We start from the raw sequence: 16,789 nt of genomic DNA on the forward strand, positions 1-16,789 counted from the left end.
GGCAGGGGAGCGGGAGGGGGATCAGCCTTCCTGGTCCGCTTCCGCCCACGAGCAGGCACGGGAGAAGGGAGACCTGGAGCCGGTATGATGCCACAATCCTGGAGCTGCGAAAGGATCAAAGCCAGCTCATCCGAATGGGAGCCGGGCTGCATGGCCAGGCGAGAGCTTCTGCGTAGGAAGGAGACTGTAGTTGCCTCCAGTGGTAAATAGCTTTGTTGTCGTTTTAATGTCAGTTAAAAGTTACTACAAACAATATGTACAAAATAATTGGCACACACAGGCTACCAATTTATTCGCGGGGGAAGTTTTGCTTAAGCATGAGCTTTTTAAACATTTTTGATACAAAATGTAGTTAGGTTATACTATTAGTTGTGTGTTTTAGTACTTTTAGTACTTTCATCATGGCTCTAAACTTGTTAGTTACCAAACGTTATGTCAGGCACAACCCATGCTGTTTGGTGTTTGTCTCACTGCACAAAGCAGATGTGAGAAATTCCAAGAAATGTAGTGGATGGGCAGATGCAGACAGGTCTGGCGCCCCAAAGCACCGGGAACCGCTGCCTGGTTGTTCAGACGGAAAGACACGACATGGCACTGTGCGGAGCTCCCTGGCCAGCTCGTGATTTGCAGTGATATTTCAGTGACTATTTTCTCTGTGTGTCTTGAGTGAATGTTGCAAGAAAACACATTGATAATCTATTATAAACAATAATGATATATTTTATAGGATATAAATGTTCTGGTTCTGATGGGCCACTCAGAGGTTTTAAAAAATTGACCATGCCAAAAAAACTGAATATTCAATAACCCCCTCAAAATTATATTCTTCTCAGATTGTAAAGAACTGTTTAAAATACAAAGTACTGTTTTTTTCCATCATCAGGATTTCTGAAAGGAATGGTAATGCAATGTAAGTGTTGTATGTATAATAGCATGATGGCAGCTAACAGGGATCCACATAAAGAAATATAGCCACTGAAACAACATTAACACCACCATGTTAACCACTGTATTGAACCCCAGATGAATTAGATTGGCCGAGTTTTCTTTTTAAGGAAGGGTTATCGAACACAAATTCAAAGAAGAAACTCTGGTCCACATGCACTAACTCTATCCTCCTATGTATATTCCAGAGGCTTTTTGCCCTCTTTGTTAGGTCGCTTCTCATTTTAATGACCCTGGTTCCATGCCAATTCTGTTAATTTCCTCAATATGTAAATTTTGTTAATGGGAACCCCCTTTGACTAGCAAAAACTGTTGTGAGTTAATGAAGCTTTTGTAATTACAATTGCTATAGCAACAGCGGTACCTGGGCCTGGATGATATTACATGCAGTCTGTTTTCGCAGACACAGACGACCAAAGCCGATTAAAAATGTCTCATAATGCAGAGACATTGCCTCAGAGCACAAATAGGTAGGAGCACAATGCATCGTTAGCCTCTGAAAAACTAAACACTAATGCCATTAAACCTAGCATTACAACCAACCCGGTATTTTCACTTTAGCTCTTCATTAGATCTTGTTGTTGCCTAATGAAACCAACAATGGGCCAAATCAAGACTTGACAATTTGTTTCCGCATAGTACAAGAATCGCATAACACCTCGTAATTACTGAATTTAATGTGAGACATGAAAATGAGATACAGAGAAATGATGGCCTGATTAACCCCCAAAGAGAGGAAATGAAATGAGGAAATCAGAGGGTTTAATGAGTGGAGATGCTCCATATGTCCATGCAGCTCACAGTATACACAGTGTATTGACTATTTATAACAATTCAGCAGCAGCATTTTGTACAAGTTGAAGTCGTGAGATGGAGGTCTGGTTCAGACCAACATAGAGAGCATTACAATAATTCAACCTTGAACTTATGAAAGCATGAATAGCCTTTTCTATCTCATGCCTGTTAAGGAAGGGTTTAACTTTAGCCAGGACACAAAGCTGGAAAAAGCTCATTCTAACAACATTGCTGATTTGCTTACCAAATTTCATGTTGCAATCAAAAGTAACCCCCAGATTTTTGACAGCTGGCTTAAGGTATGAAGCCAGGGCTCCCAAACTCACAGCTGGACCGTTAGGCATACCTGAAGTACTAAAGACGATACACTCAGTTTTAGCTTCATTCAAATGAAGAACGTTTTGTGAAAGCCACAACTTAATATCATTAATACAGCTAAGCAGGGAGTCTAGTGCAATACTGTCATTCAGTTTCATAGGCAAATACATTTGTAAATCATCTGCATAACAATGAAAAGACAGGTTATGTTTTCCTATAATAGCCCCTAAAGGCAACATATGTAAGGAAAACAGGATGGGGCCAAGAATAGAACCCTGGGGTACCCCACAGGAGAGAGGAGCAGTTGACGAGGATAAGTCACCAATCATGACAGAGAAGCTTCTATTTGTCAAATAAGATCTAAACCATGTAAGTACTGTATATAATCCACTGTATCAAACGCTGCATTTTAAGCAGTGCAGACTCAGTGCTATGATGATCTAAAAAACAGATTGAAATTTTTCAAACACACAGTTCAGTTGCAAAAAGGCTTGTAACTGTATAAAAACAACTTTTTCCAAAACCTTTGACAGAAAAGGCAGATGTGAAACTGGTCTAAAATTGGACAATACTGTGGGGTCAAGCTGAGGCTTATAAGTAGGGGCCTGACCACAGCATGTTTAAAAGCAGCTGGGACAGAACCTAAACTAAGACAGGAATTAAAAAAAGTAAGAAGACTTGACCCAATGGTGCTATTAAAAGCCTCCTTCACTATCCTGGCAGGAACAATGTCTAAAGGACAGTTGGTCGGTTTCATGTGTTGCATTACCTCAGTTAGCAATGTCAGAGAAACTGGCTTAAATTCCCCAAACACAGCAGAGTGCACAGGAGCAGCAGGTACAAACACATTGAAATTAGCACTGGCGTTTTGCCTGACAGATGCAGCCTTGTCAATAAAATAACAGAGAAAATTCTCACATGTACTGTTTGAAACATCTGTCGGAGCAGAGGTGCATGGATTCACAACAGAGTTTATCACATTGAATAACACTCTAGGTTCATGGCAACTGCTAGCTATGACAGATGAGAGATGCTGCATCTTTGCCACCTTCACAGCCTTCTGGTATGCTGCTAGACTGTATTATATAGACTGTAATAAACCCAGAGATACATGCAAATTGTCCTTCTTCCACCTTCGTTCAGTTTTTCTGCAGTGTTGCCTAAGGGCCCTTGTGGTGTCATTTAGCTAAGGGTCCGCCTTAGGTTTAATAGTTTTAGTCCAAACAGGGGCAACAGAGTCTAAAATGTCAGTGCATGTGGAGTGGAACACAGAGAGAATGTTATCTGGGGAAGAGGGAGATACCAGACCATTCTTTGCATAAAACTGTGAGCCCACAAACGCAGAAGCAAACTCTCCAGCTGTAAAGGAGGTGATGCAGCGGCGCCTAGAAGCTGAGGATATAGGCCTACTAGCAGGTGGCGTAACACTGATCTCAAACCTGATGGGGAAGTGATCTGAAATACCAGTTTCTGTTATTTCACTGAGTGAAACTGAAAGCCCATATGAGATGATGAGATCCAGGGTGTGGCCAAGATGATGTGTCGGCCCTTCCACACATTGATTAAGGCCAAATGAATTCAAAAGAGTTTTAAAATCATGAGCACGTGGGTTTGAGGGGCAACACACATGGATATTTAAGTCCCCACAAACCAGGAGCTTGTCATATTTAGGAACAACATCAGTTAAAAACTCTGAAAAGTCGCTCATAAAATCCTTGTTGAGTTTTGGTGGGCGATAAATAACTGCACACAACACAGGAGAATCCAGATCAGCCACAAACAGCTGAAGCTCGAAACTATTATAACAGGATGCAGGTAATAATCTGCATCTAGTTCATCTTTGAAGAGAGTGGCCAGCCCAGCACCTCGACCTGACACTCTGGGCGAGTTGAGGAAAGAACAGCTGGGGGGGAGGAGCTCCGAGAAGGCGCTGTCATCACCTGGTTTCAGCCAGGTTTCCGTCAACAACAGAAAGTCCAGCGCATTTGTCGTAAAGAAGTCATTCAATATAAAAGTCTTATTTGTGAGTGATCTAGTGTTGATCAGCGCCATGCGAATTGAGCGTCTGTCTGTCTGTTGGGAAGCATGATTGATCGGGCGGAGATTCCCATGCTCGCAGCCTCGCTGTGAGCGCTTCCTGTTCCAGCAGCGGGGAGATGGGCACTCGGAGTCGGGTAAAGTCGACCGGAGCCACCGGTAACTGTGTACCAGAGAACGCTGCGGATTGCAGCCGATAAACTCCGCGGACAACCCAACACAAGGATAGCCCAGATCGCTGGTGGAGGATGATGCCAGGTATGATCTGAGCCTGACACGTACTCCTCCTCTCTTACCGCGTCTCCTGTGGCGATTGTTGCGGAGCGGCAGGCAGGACTGACGCCATAGATAGGCCGGTATGGACGCCAGGAAAGGTGGCGGCGTAGATTGACCATCAGAGCTGTAGATCGGCACTTTCTCCGCAGAATAATTTATACTTAAAAGAGTCAGGCGGTCATACACCAGCAGAGGTGACACATTTCGAATGACAAACAGTAGAAAGAGGCAAATATACAATAATTCCAACACAGGTAAGCGGCGAGACACACAGAGGCGCCACTTTGAACCAGGTCAGTTAGTTACAAATTTTGTATGCTATGTTTCCCTCCTGCCCTGACTTTTCATAAATACCTATTCTGCACCGGCTTATATTGTCATAATGCTAGAATAACGTTGAGAAAACTAAATAGAAGGCTTTTGGTATTTTTTTCTTTTTGCACAAATCATCCCCCTTTCGCCAGGAGTAGCACTGATTAACGTTGGTACTGTCCTCTGCGGCCAAATTGACACATTTGCATGATGGTCTGTACGACCATCATGCAAATGCATTGATGCAATGAACATGGCGTAGAAACTAATTTGCATGTCAATATTCACTCAAATGCACGTTGTGATTATATTGACCATTTAGTTTGCTTGCCAAAATAAAAATGCTGAAATTGATTACAATGCATTGGACTTGGAGGAAATAGTGTCCCTAAAGAGCCTGGTGGTTCAGTCAATGGAAATTCTTTCTTTTCTTTTTGCATTATAGGCCTTTATTTGACAGGACAGCTTATATTTGAAAAGGGAGAGAGAGGGGGAACGACTTGCATCAAAGGGCTGCAGGTCGGAACAAAACCCACGGCTGCTGCGGCGAGGACCGAGCCTCTGCACATGGGGCGCACGCTCTACCAGGTGCCCTACCAAGGCGCCCCAGTCAATGGAATTTAAATTTTAATACATTTTAAGTATCATTGAATCAATTGAATTTAGTCAGTAATTAAAATATGAAAACATATCTTTAGTTCAGAGATAAAAAACTAACATCAATGAAGTTAACTGAAAGTATATTTTATAGCACTGTTACTTAAATATTCTTAGGTAATCAGTTACATCAAACATTTGGAGTATTGTGAACTTATTTGGTTTAACAGTGTTTCACTTTGATGTAAATAAGAAGGCATGCGATGAGCGACTTCCTGAATAATTTGGTAATCTTACATCAATGACTAAGCCAAAGCATTTCAGCGGTTAGTTAAACTCTCACCATATAATTTAGCTTTTCCAGTCCTCCCCAACACATATTACATTTCATTTGATAGAAGACACAGATTTCAGTGTGCCTCCTTTCAGACTCCCCTTTGTGAACCGCAGAGGGAGGCAAAGTGATGGAGAAAGCCCAGCGGCTGACAGCCTGTCAGAGAGTTAAACTTGGTGGCAGGCAGGTTACACTTTCCAATTGACATTAATTGCAGGCGACAGGGCTAAGTACAAGGCTCCACACAATGACAATGATGACTCTGGAGGAAATTCTTCATGGTCTCCCCTTCGTCTGCTGTGACAGGAGTGATTATGCTGACTGAGGAGACCCAATATTGGACAAATGACAAAACCCAAAAAGAATCAGAAACCTCTCCCTTTTCACTCTAGTGACTGGCTTTAGAAAGTGTGGTTAGTGTTTTTGGATTTTTAATTGTTCTTGTTTTAGATGAACTGTAGTGTTGATTCACTCACACACACACACACACACACACACACTTGTTGACATCAGTAGTTGCTGATCTCTGTTTTTAGAAAAGTTAAATATATCACTTTAATCCTTAAAACGTACCATAGATAGATAGTTTATTGTCATTGCATTTGATTTTAAAACTCTTTTGAACTCTTTTGGCCTTAATCAATGTGTGGGAGGGCTGACACATCAACTTGGCCACACCTTGGATCTCATTATTTCCTATGGGCTTTCAGTTTCACTTAGAGAAATAACAGAAAATGGTATCTCAGATCACTTTCCCATCAGGTTTGAGATCAGTGTTCCACCACCCGCTATTAAGCCTGTCTCCTCAGCTTCTAGGCGCCGCTGCATCACCTCCTCTTCAGCTGGAGAGTTTGCATCTGCGTTTGTGAGCTCACAGTTTTATGCAAAGAATGGTCTGGTCTTTCCCTCTTATCCAGATAATGTTCTCTCTGTGTTCCATTCCAAAAGCACTGAAATCTTAGACTCTATTGCCCCTGTTCGGACTAAATCTATTAAACCTAAGGCGGACCCCTGGCTAAATGACACCACAAGGGCCCTTAGGCAACACTGCAGACAAGCTGAACGAAGGTGGAAGAAGGACAATTTGCATGTATCACTGGGTTTATTAAGGGACAGTCTAACCGCATACCAGAAGGCTGTGAAGGTGGCAAAGATGCAGCATCTCTCATCTGTCATAGCTAGCAGTTGCCATGAACCTAGAGTGTTATTCAATGTGATAAACTCTGTTGTGAATCCATGCACCTTTTCAATCAGTACATGTGAGAAATTTCTCTGTTATTTTATCGACAAAGTAGCATCTGTCATGCAAAAAGCCAGTGCTAATTTTAATGTGTTTGTACCTGCTGCTCCTGTGCACTCTGCTGTGTGTGTTGGTAAATAGGAGCTTCTCTGTCATGATTGGTGACTTCTCCTCGTCAACTGCGGGGTACCCCAGGGTTCAATTCTTGGCCCCATCCTATTTTCCTTATATATGTTGCCTTTAGGGGCTATTATAGGAAAGCACAACCTGTATTTTCATTGTTATGCAGATGATTTGCAAATCTATTTGCCTATGAAACTGAATGACAGTGTTGCACTAGACTCCCTGCTTAGCTGTATTAATGATATTAAGTTGTGGCTTTCACAAAACTTTCTTCATTTGAATGAAGCTAAAACTGAGTATAACATCTTTAGTACTTCAGGTATGCCGAATGGTCCAGCTTTGAGTTTGGGAGCCCTGGCTTCATACCTTAAGCCAGCTGTCAAAAATCTGGGGGTTACTTTTGATTGCAACATGAAATTTGGTAAGCAAATCAGCAATGTTGTTAGAATGAGCTTTTTCCAGCTTCGTCTCCCGGCTAAAGTTAAACCCTTAACAGGCATGAGCTAGAAAAGGCTATTCATGCTTTCATTAGTTCAAGGTTGGATTACTGTAATGCTCTTTATGTTGGTTTGAATCAAACCTCCATCTCACAACTTCAACTTGTACAAAATGCTGATGCTCACTTTTTGACAAATACATCTAGACGTGCACACATCACTGTTCTCTACACCCTACATTGGCTCCCTGTGCGTTTTAGAATCGATTTTAAGATTTTATTGTGTGTTTTCAAGGCCTTAAACGGCCTGGCCCCGGAGTATTTGTCCAATATTTTAACCCTGCGTTAGCACAACCGGTCTTTGCGGTCCTCAAATCAACTGGTTTTAGAAGTCCCAAGGTCTAGGTATAAACGGTGGGGTGATCAGGATTTTGCGGTTGCTGCCCTGAGACTACAAGTTACCCCCTGATATTCGGACAATTACAGATGTAGCTCTTTTCAGGTCTAAACTCAAAACCTATCTGTTTAGAATGGCTTTCAATACGTAGTAGTAGTGTGACGATTTCCCTCTCCTATTTCTACGTAACCTTTTCTGATTTTACCGTTTTCTATGTTTCATTCTTTTTATTGTATGATATGTTGTATGATATGTGTTTTAGTCTTGGTTTCTGATGTGAAGCACTTTGGATACCTACTGGTTACTGTAAAGTGCTATATAAATAAATGTTGATTGATTGATATCACTACACAAAGAAATTAAGATGACATCAATCACTGACTTAGCAGCATAAAAAGAGAGAAGACTTAAAGATAATTGACAGTGTCAGCAACAATAAATAGATAAATATACAATAGATAAATATCATTAAAACCAGACTAGTATAGATTGTGTGTACTTTATAAAACTGCTAAGTAAGGGAGAGTGCCAAGCCGCTGCGTCTACCCGCGCCGCCATGTTACATTACTGTGTGTGTATTATATTCACCACATTATATTTACTGTATTTATATATAACCACAGATTATCATAAACACATACAAAAGTAGCAAGAGCATCAGAACATCTCAATCAATTAATGGAATTAAGTCAAAAACATACATTTACAGTATATAGCCTATAGTATTACTAAGATGTTGAATGGATTAAATATGGAAACAGGAAGTAGTAAACCGCCTGTGGCTTTATTAAGAATTCTCAATCTAATCCTTTTTTCACAATTTTTGTTCTGTATTGGATTACTTTATTATATTTGATGGTTTCCTTAGTGCTGTTGTTTTTTAGCCACATTACCTAGTATACATTACTAGGGATGGTAGGGTTGGTTGGTCGGTCCACTAGTTTGGTCTAGACTGAAATACCTCAACAAATACATTGGAAACTGAAATGATTGCCATGAAATTAGGTACAGACATTCATGTTGCCTTCAGGATGAATTGTAAAGTGATCCTCTGACTTTTCATCAATGACCTGCAAAACCAATTACATTTTAGTCAGCCTCAGCTTTACTGTTTATTTATAGTGCATATTCAGCAAATGTTAGCATGCTTACACACTAAGCTAAGATAGTGAACATGGTAAACGTACCTTCATCGTCAGCATAGGCATGTTTAAATTATCATTGTGAGCATGTAAGCATGCTGACATTAGCATTTTGCTCAAAGTACCACTACCTTGCAGAGCTGCTAAAAACGTGTGACAGTCATTAGTCATGGAAACAGTTTGTGGTTATGTTCTGCCAAAGAAGTACTCATGAGGATTCAGAAACTGTAGGACTAACATTTGAATTTTTTGTTGACATAGGCCTACTTGTAGGACTGCACACTGCTGACGTCACTGCAGTGTGTTTTGACAAAAGTCTTTAAAAATTCACTTATGGCCATTTGGGACAATTAACAAGCAAAGTCATTTAATACATCTTTAAAAAGGTATAGTGCATTTAGTATAGTGCAGTTTCTGTCTCCCCCATAAGGAATTCTAAGTAATGACAACACTGTAGGCGCGTACACATGATACAAGCCTTCCGTGATCGCTCACAGCCCACACCCCTCCTTCACACAGTTGCTAGTAGCCAAGGAGGACACGGAGGATTAAAAAAACATGATGGACTCTTCAGAAGAGGTCACGAGTTTCTGCGTGCGAAAGTCACCGGACGCCACAATCTTCTGAACATAGTCATACTGAGAAATCCAGAGAGAGTTGTGTGGAGCTGATAGTCTTAATTAGCTTTGTAGCAACTCATGTGGCATTGGCTTGAATGTACCCAACGTTCATTTATATCAAAAAGTTACGCACTAAAGCTTTAAACATGTTGTTCAGTGCCTTCTCTGATCCACCACCCACCTCCCAGCATGCTCCACAGTACATGCACTCAAACAAATACTCCCCCACACACCTTCCCCCATTCTCCAGTCTTTTCCTCGTTCTTTTTTCAACACCTTAAGGTGTCATTTGCGGAGCTGTAATAGCTGTTTTAATGGTTCTGAGATAAGTGCTTTGAACTCGTTGAGTGTAATCACCTTAGAAATGTCCCACTGAATCATTTCACATATTATATACTCTAATTTATGTCCCTAGTTAGCTCCACACTTGGACTATGGGACACTAACACTCTCCACTGAAACCCAGGGTAATAACAATAAATGTAGTGTGGTGATGAAAACTTAGATAGAATTAAAAATTTCCATTAAAATAAGTTCAGGTCAAGCCTTCCAATAGGAAAACCGTGAAGTCAAATTCTAAAAATAGATCTGCAAGCAGGTATACTGGGGTCTAAGCACACAACTTTGAATGTTTCACATATTTAGCAAAATTGCAAACAATTTGGAAATGGGTTAGGCCTTTACCATAAGATGAGCTGCATGTGAACACAGATTTAACCCTTAGTGATGATCAAAGTCACAGATCACACAGATGTTAAACATACTGCTTCATCGAGACTTAAGGAGAACTCCGGGCAATTTTTACGTTAATCTTGATCGCTATAAGTATGCGAGTACTGTCGATAGCAAAAAAAACAAGCCGAATCGGTGCTAGCTAACTGGAGCTGCTGCAGCTAATGCCGAGAGCTCCTGCTTAGCTAAAACAGTTTTGGGGGCATATCATAAAGAGTGCCTTTGTACCTCTTAAGAGACACAAAATGTAATTAAAATGTCTGTGCAACATGAACAGGGCCCTTACATGACAACAAGATGTACAGTGGTGTGAAAAAGTGTTTGCCCCCTTCCTCATTTCCTGTTCCTTTGCATGTTTGTCACACTTAAGTGTTTCTGAACATCAAACCAATTTAAACAAAAGTCAAGGACAACACAAGTAAACACAAAATGCAATTTGTAAATGAAGGTGTTTATTATTAAAGGAGAAAAAAATCCAAACCATCATGGCCCTGTGTGAAAAAGTGATTGCCCCCTTGTTAAAACATACTATAACTGTGGTTGTCCACACCTGAGTTCAATTTCTCTAGCCACACCCAGGCCTGATTATTGCCACACCTGTTCACAATCAAGGCATCACTTAAATAGGAGCTGCTTGACACAGTAAGGTCCACCAGAAGATCCTTAAAAGCTACACATCATGCCGAGACCCAAAGAAATTCAGGAACAATTGAGAAAGAAAGTAATTGAGATCTATCAGTCTGGAAAGGGTTATAAAGCCATTTCCAAAGCTTTGGGAATCCAGCGAACCACAGTGAGAGCCATTATCCACAAATGGCGAAGACATGGAACAGTGGTGAACCTTTCCCAGGAGTGGCCGGTCGCCCAAAATTACCCCCAAGAGCGCAGCGACGACTCATCCAAGAGGTCACAAAAGACCCCACAACAACGTCCCAAAGAACTGCAGGCCTCACTTGCCTCAGTTAAGGTCAGCGCTCATGCCTCCACCATCAGGAAAAGACTGGGCAAAAATGGCCTGCATGGCAGAGTTCCAAGGAGAAAACCACTGCTGAGCAAAAAGAACATCAAAGCTTGTCTCAATTTCTCCAGAACACATCTTGATGATCCCCAAGACTTTTGGGACAACATTCTGTGGACCGATGAGACAAAAGTGGAACTCTTTGGAAGGTGTGTGTCCAAGTATATCTGGCGTAGAAGGAACACTGCATTTCATAAAAAGAACATTATACCAACTGTAAAATATGGTGGTGGTAGTGTGATGGTCTGGGGCTGTTTTTGCTGCTTCAGGACCTGGAAGACTTGCCGTGATAAAAGGAACTATGAATTCTGCTGTCTACCAAGAGATCCTGAAGGAGAATGTCCGACCATCTGTTCGTGTACTCAAGCTGAAACGAACTTGGGTTCTGCAGCAGGACAATGATCCTAAACACACCAGCAAGTCCACCACCGAATGGCTGAAGAAAAACTAAATGAAGACTTTGGAGTGGCCTAGCCAAAGTCCTGACCTGAATCCTATTGAGATGTTGTGGTATGACCTTAAAAAGGCCGTTCATGCTCGAAAACCCTCTAATGTAACTGAATTAGGACAATTCTGCAAAGATGAGTGGGCCAAAATTCCTCCAGGACGCTGTAAAAGCCTCATTGCACGTTATCGCAAACGCTTGGTTGCAGTTGTTGCTGCTAAGGGTGGCCCAACCAGTTATTAGGTTTAGGGGGCAATCACTTTTTTCACACAGGGCCATGATGGTTTGGATTTTTTTTTCACCTTTAATAATTAACACCTTCATTTACAAATTGCATTTTGTGTTTACTTGTGTTGTCCTTGACTATTGTTTAAATTGGTTTGATGTTCAAACACTTAAGTGTGACAAACATGCAAAGGAACAGGAAATGAGGAAGGGGGCAAACACTTTTTCACACCACTGTATTTTCAACTCAGACATTGTTTAAATTCACTTACCCTGTTAGCTGCGAGCTGCCGCCTGGGATGAGTGAGTGTGTTCAGCCAGGATTCGGTAATAATCATCAAGCAGCAGTTCTGTGTATTTGTAGCATATATATCCATTTTGTGTGCGATCCCTCTGGCGTTGGTGAATTGTAGTCTTTGCAGTGGCGAACTGTGTGTTAGTTGCCTTAGCCAGGCTAGCAGGCCCGACCGGCATCCTTCTACTTCCTCCCCGCCTTCCTCACCTGCCGCGGCGGACAACAATCCACGGGCGCCCGCCGGTCTAGTCCTCCAGAGGACAGTTCATGCTTTCGCGGCGAAATTTTTGCGGCAAAAATAGGTATTCGAGCACTGTAGTGGTTATGATCATATCAGTGACTATGTAACTACATGGAAACGGGCCAAATGATGCCTGTTTCTTGTAAAGTAACAGCATAACAGAAGGCTGGCTGTAGTCTTGTGCTGAAGTCCCATGGGAATTCAGTTGTAGCAGGAAAAATAAACAGCAGTGTGCAGATCAGAGCGTAGTGTGTGAAGAGTAAAGAGCGGAGGGGTTCACAAGGGAAGAAGCTTGGAGTAACATACCTATGGAGTTAGCGCTAGCCTTCAGTAATGCTATGACTGTACAAGAAACAGGCATCATTTGGCCCGTCTCCATGTAGTTACATAGTCACTGCTATTATGGAGTGGCATAATATGAGCACTTTAAGGTGTGTTGTAAAGGTGGAATATGTATGTATGCATATCGTTGATAGTAGTGGGCAGTGAATTCCAGTTTTGTATTGTCGTAACAGAAAATGATAATTGGCCAAATGTGCTTTTCCTGAATGGAATTACTGTAGAAGGTCACCTCGTGTGGTTCTTGTGGGGATCTGACTGCTGTCGTTAGGTTGGATTATGAACTTGGACTCAAAAGCGGTCAACTTGGGTCTGACGTCATGCCCAGCTCTGGCTTCAGAGGTAAATGGAACACAGCATTATTTCCATTGTGGTCCCAGGGGATGGGGAGTGTACAGGAGAGGAGTCAAGATGGCAGATAACATGGCAAGTACGACACCATAAAAACATTATTTAAAAACACCATGCAATCCCACCATTTTTTTTAAATATTCACAATACATTAGAGAATCAGAGAAATAAATTTAAAAAAAATTACCTCCAACATAATATTATACTGTGAATAGCTAATTTTTAAGCACCAGCTTGAAACCTCCCAAACTCCTTAAGATTTCAATCTATTCCACAGATGTTCTGCCATGTACAGAATCTTCCCCAGGTTACTCTTAAACCTGGGAGGAACAAAATCAGTGGGACTGCCCATAGTGGAATGGCTGTGAATATCCCTGTATGAAATAATATTTTAGGTATTGATGGACAGCAACATGCACAGAGTACATAGAATGAGTTGAGGAGTCTCACAGCTTAAGGAAAGAAGCTGTTCTGTAGTCTGGTGGCATGACACCAGATACTTCTCTATCTCTTGCCAGACGGGAGGCAGCAGGGTGGACAGGCTGTTACTAGGTGGGTATTGTGGTTTAGTATCCTTTGGACTTTAGACAGGCACCTTTTCCAATATCACTGATGCTCAGTAGATGGGTACCAATGATGTTCTGGGCAGTTTTAATAACCTGAAGAAGAGCCATCCTGTCCTGGACCGTGCACAAACCATAACCATGATATTTGCGGGATGGGAATTCTGCCTTAAGAAACAGAGCTTTCTGAGCTTTCGTAACCAGGGTGGAGATGTGAGATGACCACGTCCGGTTCTCTGTGATGCTGATTCCCAGGAACCTGAAACTGTTCAGCTCCTCTGATGCAGACAGGGGGGGTGGGTGTGTGTGTGTGTGTGTGTCTTTACCTCCTTTTTACTTAAATTAATGATCAGCTGCTTGGTTCTGCTGACGTTGAGCAGTAGATTGTTCTCTGTGCAACACCCTGCAATATTGTTGATGTCCTCCTGATCTGAAGTCTCGTCGCTGTTTGTAATCCGGCCGATGGTGTCATCTGCCATCTTCACAACAGATCCTAGAACATGTATTAAGCAACTCAAAAAAAATAAAAAAAAAGGTGTGGCATTTGAGTAACCAAATCTGCAAAAAGCCTTTAAATAGAAGTAGTCAAAACCAAGCACAGATTCAAGTGTTAAGAGTTAATGTTAACCCCTTCATGGTGGACAAAGGTCATGTTTCAACGCATTCTCACGAACAAGTTCCTATGATAATCGTACAGAAACTTATGCACAACAATTCCTATAATATTATACGAAATTACAGCGACCGCCAGTCGGTGTTACGGTTTAACTGGTGATCTTCCAGATGCGATGTAGGCGTGGCATGAGAAACTCTGGCCAGGAATGATCATGTAGGCGACTGTATCGATGCCCGAGTTAAATACTGCAAACGTCAATAAATCGTTCATGTTGTCACTTATGTGTCATAATCCTGTTTAATGGGTTTGTTGACGCAGCAACTTGAAGACTGCTGTTACCAAAACAGAATGCAGTGCGCTCAGATTAACTTGTACTATACAGCTGTACCTTAGCTGTATCATTTAGACCTACAAAGATCTAATCCTTAACATGGGCAACAGTTGTGGTGTAAAAAAAACAAAACCAAAGTTTCCACACGTCAACATGGTGCACAAATTCAAGTTCAATATGCAATGCAAGATTTAGGTCATGTTACAATAGGAAATACATTGACCCAAGACTGTGACTGAAAGACCGACAACAGTTTTGTTACGAGGGAGACATAGAACAGACCCAAATGCAAAGTTCAATTAAAAAAAAAATAAATAAGGTTTATTTTAACAAAAGAAGGGGGGAGGTGTGGAGGGAAAGCAGGGGATAGGTAGGATGGCGAGGAATCTTACTGGGATAGAATGACGAGGGAGCTCGGGGAAACCGGGGCCGAGGGAAACAGGGAGGAAGCACTGGAGTCTGGGGAACAGGGAGAGTCCAAGACGGAAAGGCTGGGAGCAGGAGTTGAGGCCGGATGAAGCGGGGGAAGAGTCCAAGAGGGGAAGGCTGGGAGCAGGAGCGGAGGCGGGGTGAAATGGAGAGCCATGAGGAGAGAGACTGAAGGGTGAAGCCAGCTGACTGGAAGCAGGAGCGAGGTGTGGAGCTGATGACTGCGGGGAGAAAGACAAGGAGAGGTAAGGACAGGCAGAGGGTAACAACAGGTAACTCTACAACTATTAGACGCGCAAGCTTGTAGCAAGTGTCACCAATATGGCAGAGACAACAATCCAGCGAGGCTAGTGAGTGGGGCCGGGGAAGTACTGAGCTTGATTGCAGATGGAAGGCAGGTGTGAGCGGCGAGGGAAGGTGATGGTGGAATGAGGAACAGGTGTGCATCGTCAGCTGGCAGTAGCAGGCAGGGGCAGACAGGAGGAGGGAAAACACAGGAGACAGAGAAAGGAAGGGCCAACAAAGAAACACAACAGAGAACTAAAAAAACAACAACCACGAACCATTTGCTGCATGTCATCCCTTCTCTCACTCCCGCATTCACTGGCTCTCTTCAGCTGTTCCTACAAAGTTTTGAACAATTGTGAATTGTTTGGTTCATGTGACAATAAATACTTTCGACTTTGAACTTGAATTAATTAAATGCAAAAAAAAAACATAATGAAAAATGATTATTCCTGGACAGTACTCAGTCATTTCTTAAGATATGACCTGTACACACTTTCATCCAAATTAAACATGAGTGTAATTGATTTTGCACCAAGGAAGTTGGAAGCACAGGTATAGCAACTAAAATCAGGGGTGAGGGGTAGACTATAAACATCTGAGTTGCATGTCACCATTTTGTGGGTTGTTGAGTAGGTTGGATAGTAAATAGACGATAGTGAGCGAGAAAACTTAGTGAAAGACGATAGTGAGCGAGAATACTTAGTGAAGAGGGTGATAATGTGTGACTGAGTGTTTATTTTAACTGTGATTGTCTTGTGAGTGAGTAATTGAGGTGTGTTTCTGAGAAAGGCTTGTATTGTAGGTTTGTTGTGCCTGTTTGTCTCTGTGTATTGTCTTGTATTTGCTTGTTTGTGTGTTAGTCAAGAGTTTAGGGTGAGCAGGAGGTAGGTTAGACAGGTGGAGGTAGGGCCACAAAGATGGATCCAAAAATTGTTCGAGAGGTGCTGGATCTCAAACTGCATAACCAGTATCCCGAAGGATTAACCAGCAAGGAGAAGTATGTGATTAAGAGAAGAGCTCAAACCTTGAGGATAAAGAGTGAGAAAACATGCATTATGCACTGCAGAAATTCATGATAATCTGTTATGCTACAACTCAACAAATCTAATATTATGACATTGAAACACCAGATGGAGAATTGTACTACATCTGCAGACGAAAAAGGAATCAGCCACAGCACCTGGCCAAAGTTGTACTGACTGCAGAAGAGGCCAGTTCCATTTGCAAGGAGTTTCACTGCAGCCAGTATGGTGGACAGCCAAATCAGCCAATAATCAGCTGCTACTATTGGCCTGAAATGGAGGAGGACATTCGCAAGTGGGTGAGTTGGTATCCTCAAAATGT

Source organism: Sander vitreus, chromosome 14 (assembly GCF_031162955.1).
Source record: "Sander vitreus isolate 19-12246 chromosome 14, sanVit1, whole genome shotgun sequence".
Lineage (NCBI taxonomy): Eukaryota > Metazoa > Chordata > Actinopteri > Perciformes > Percidae > Sander > Sander vitreus.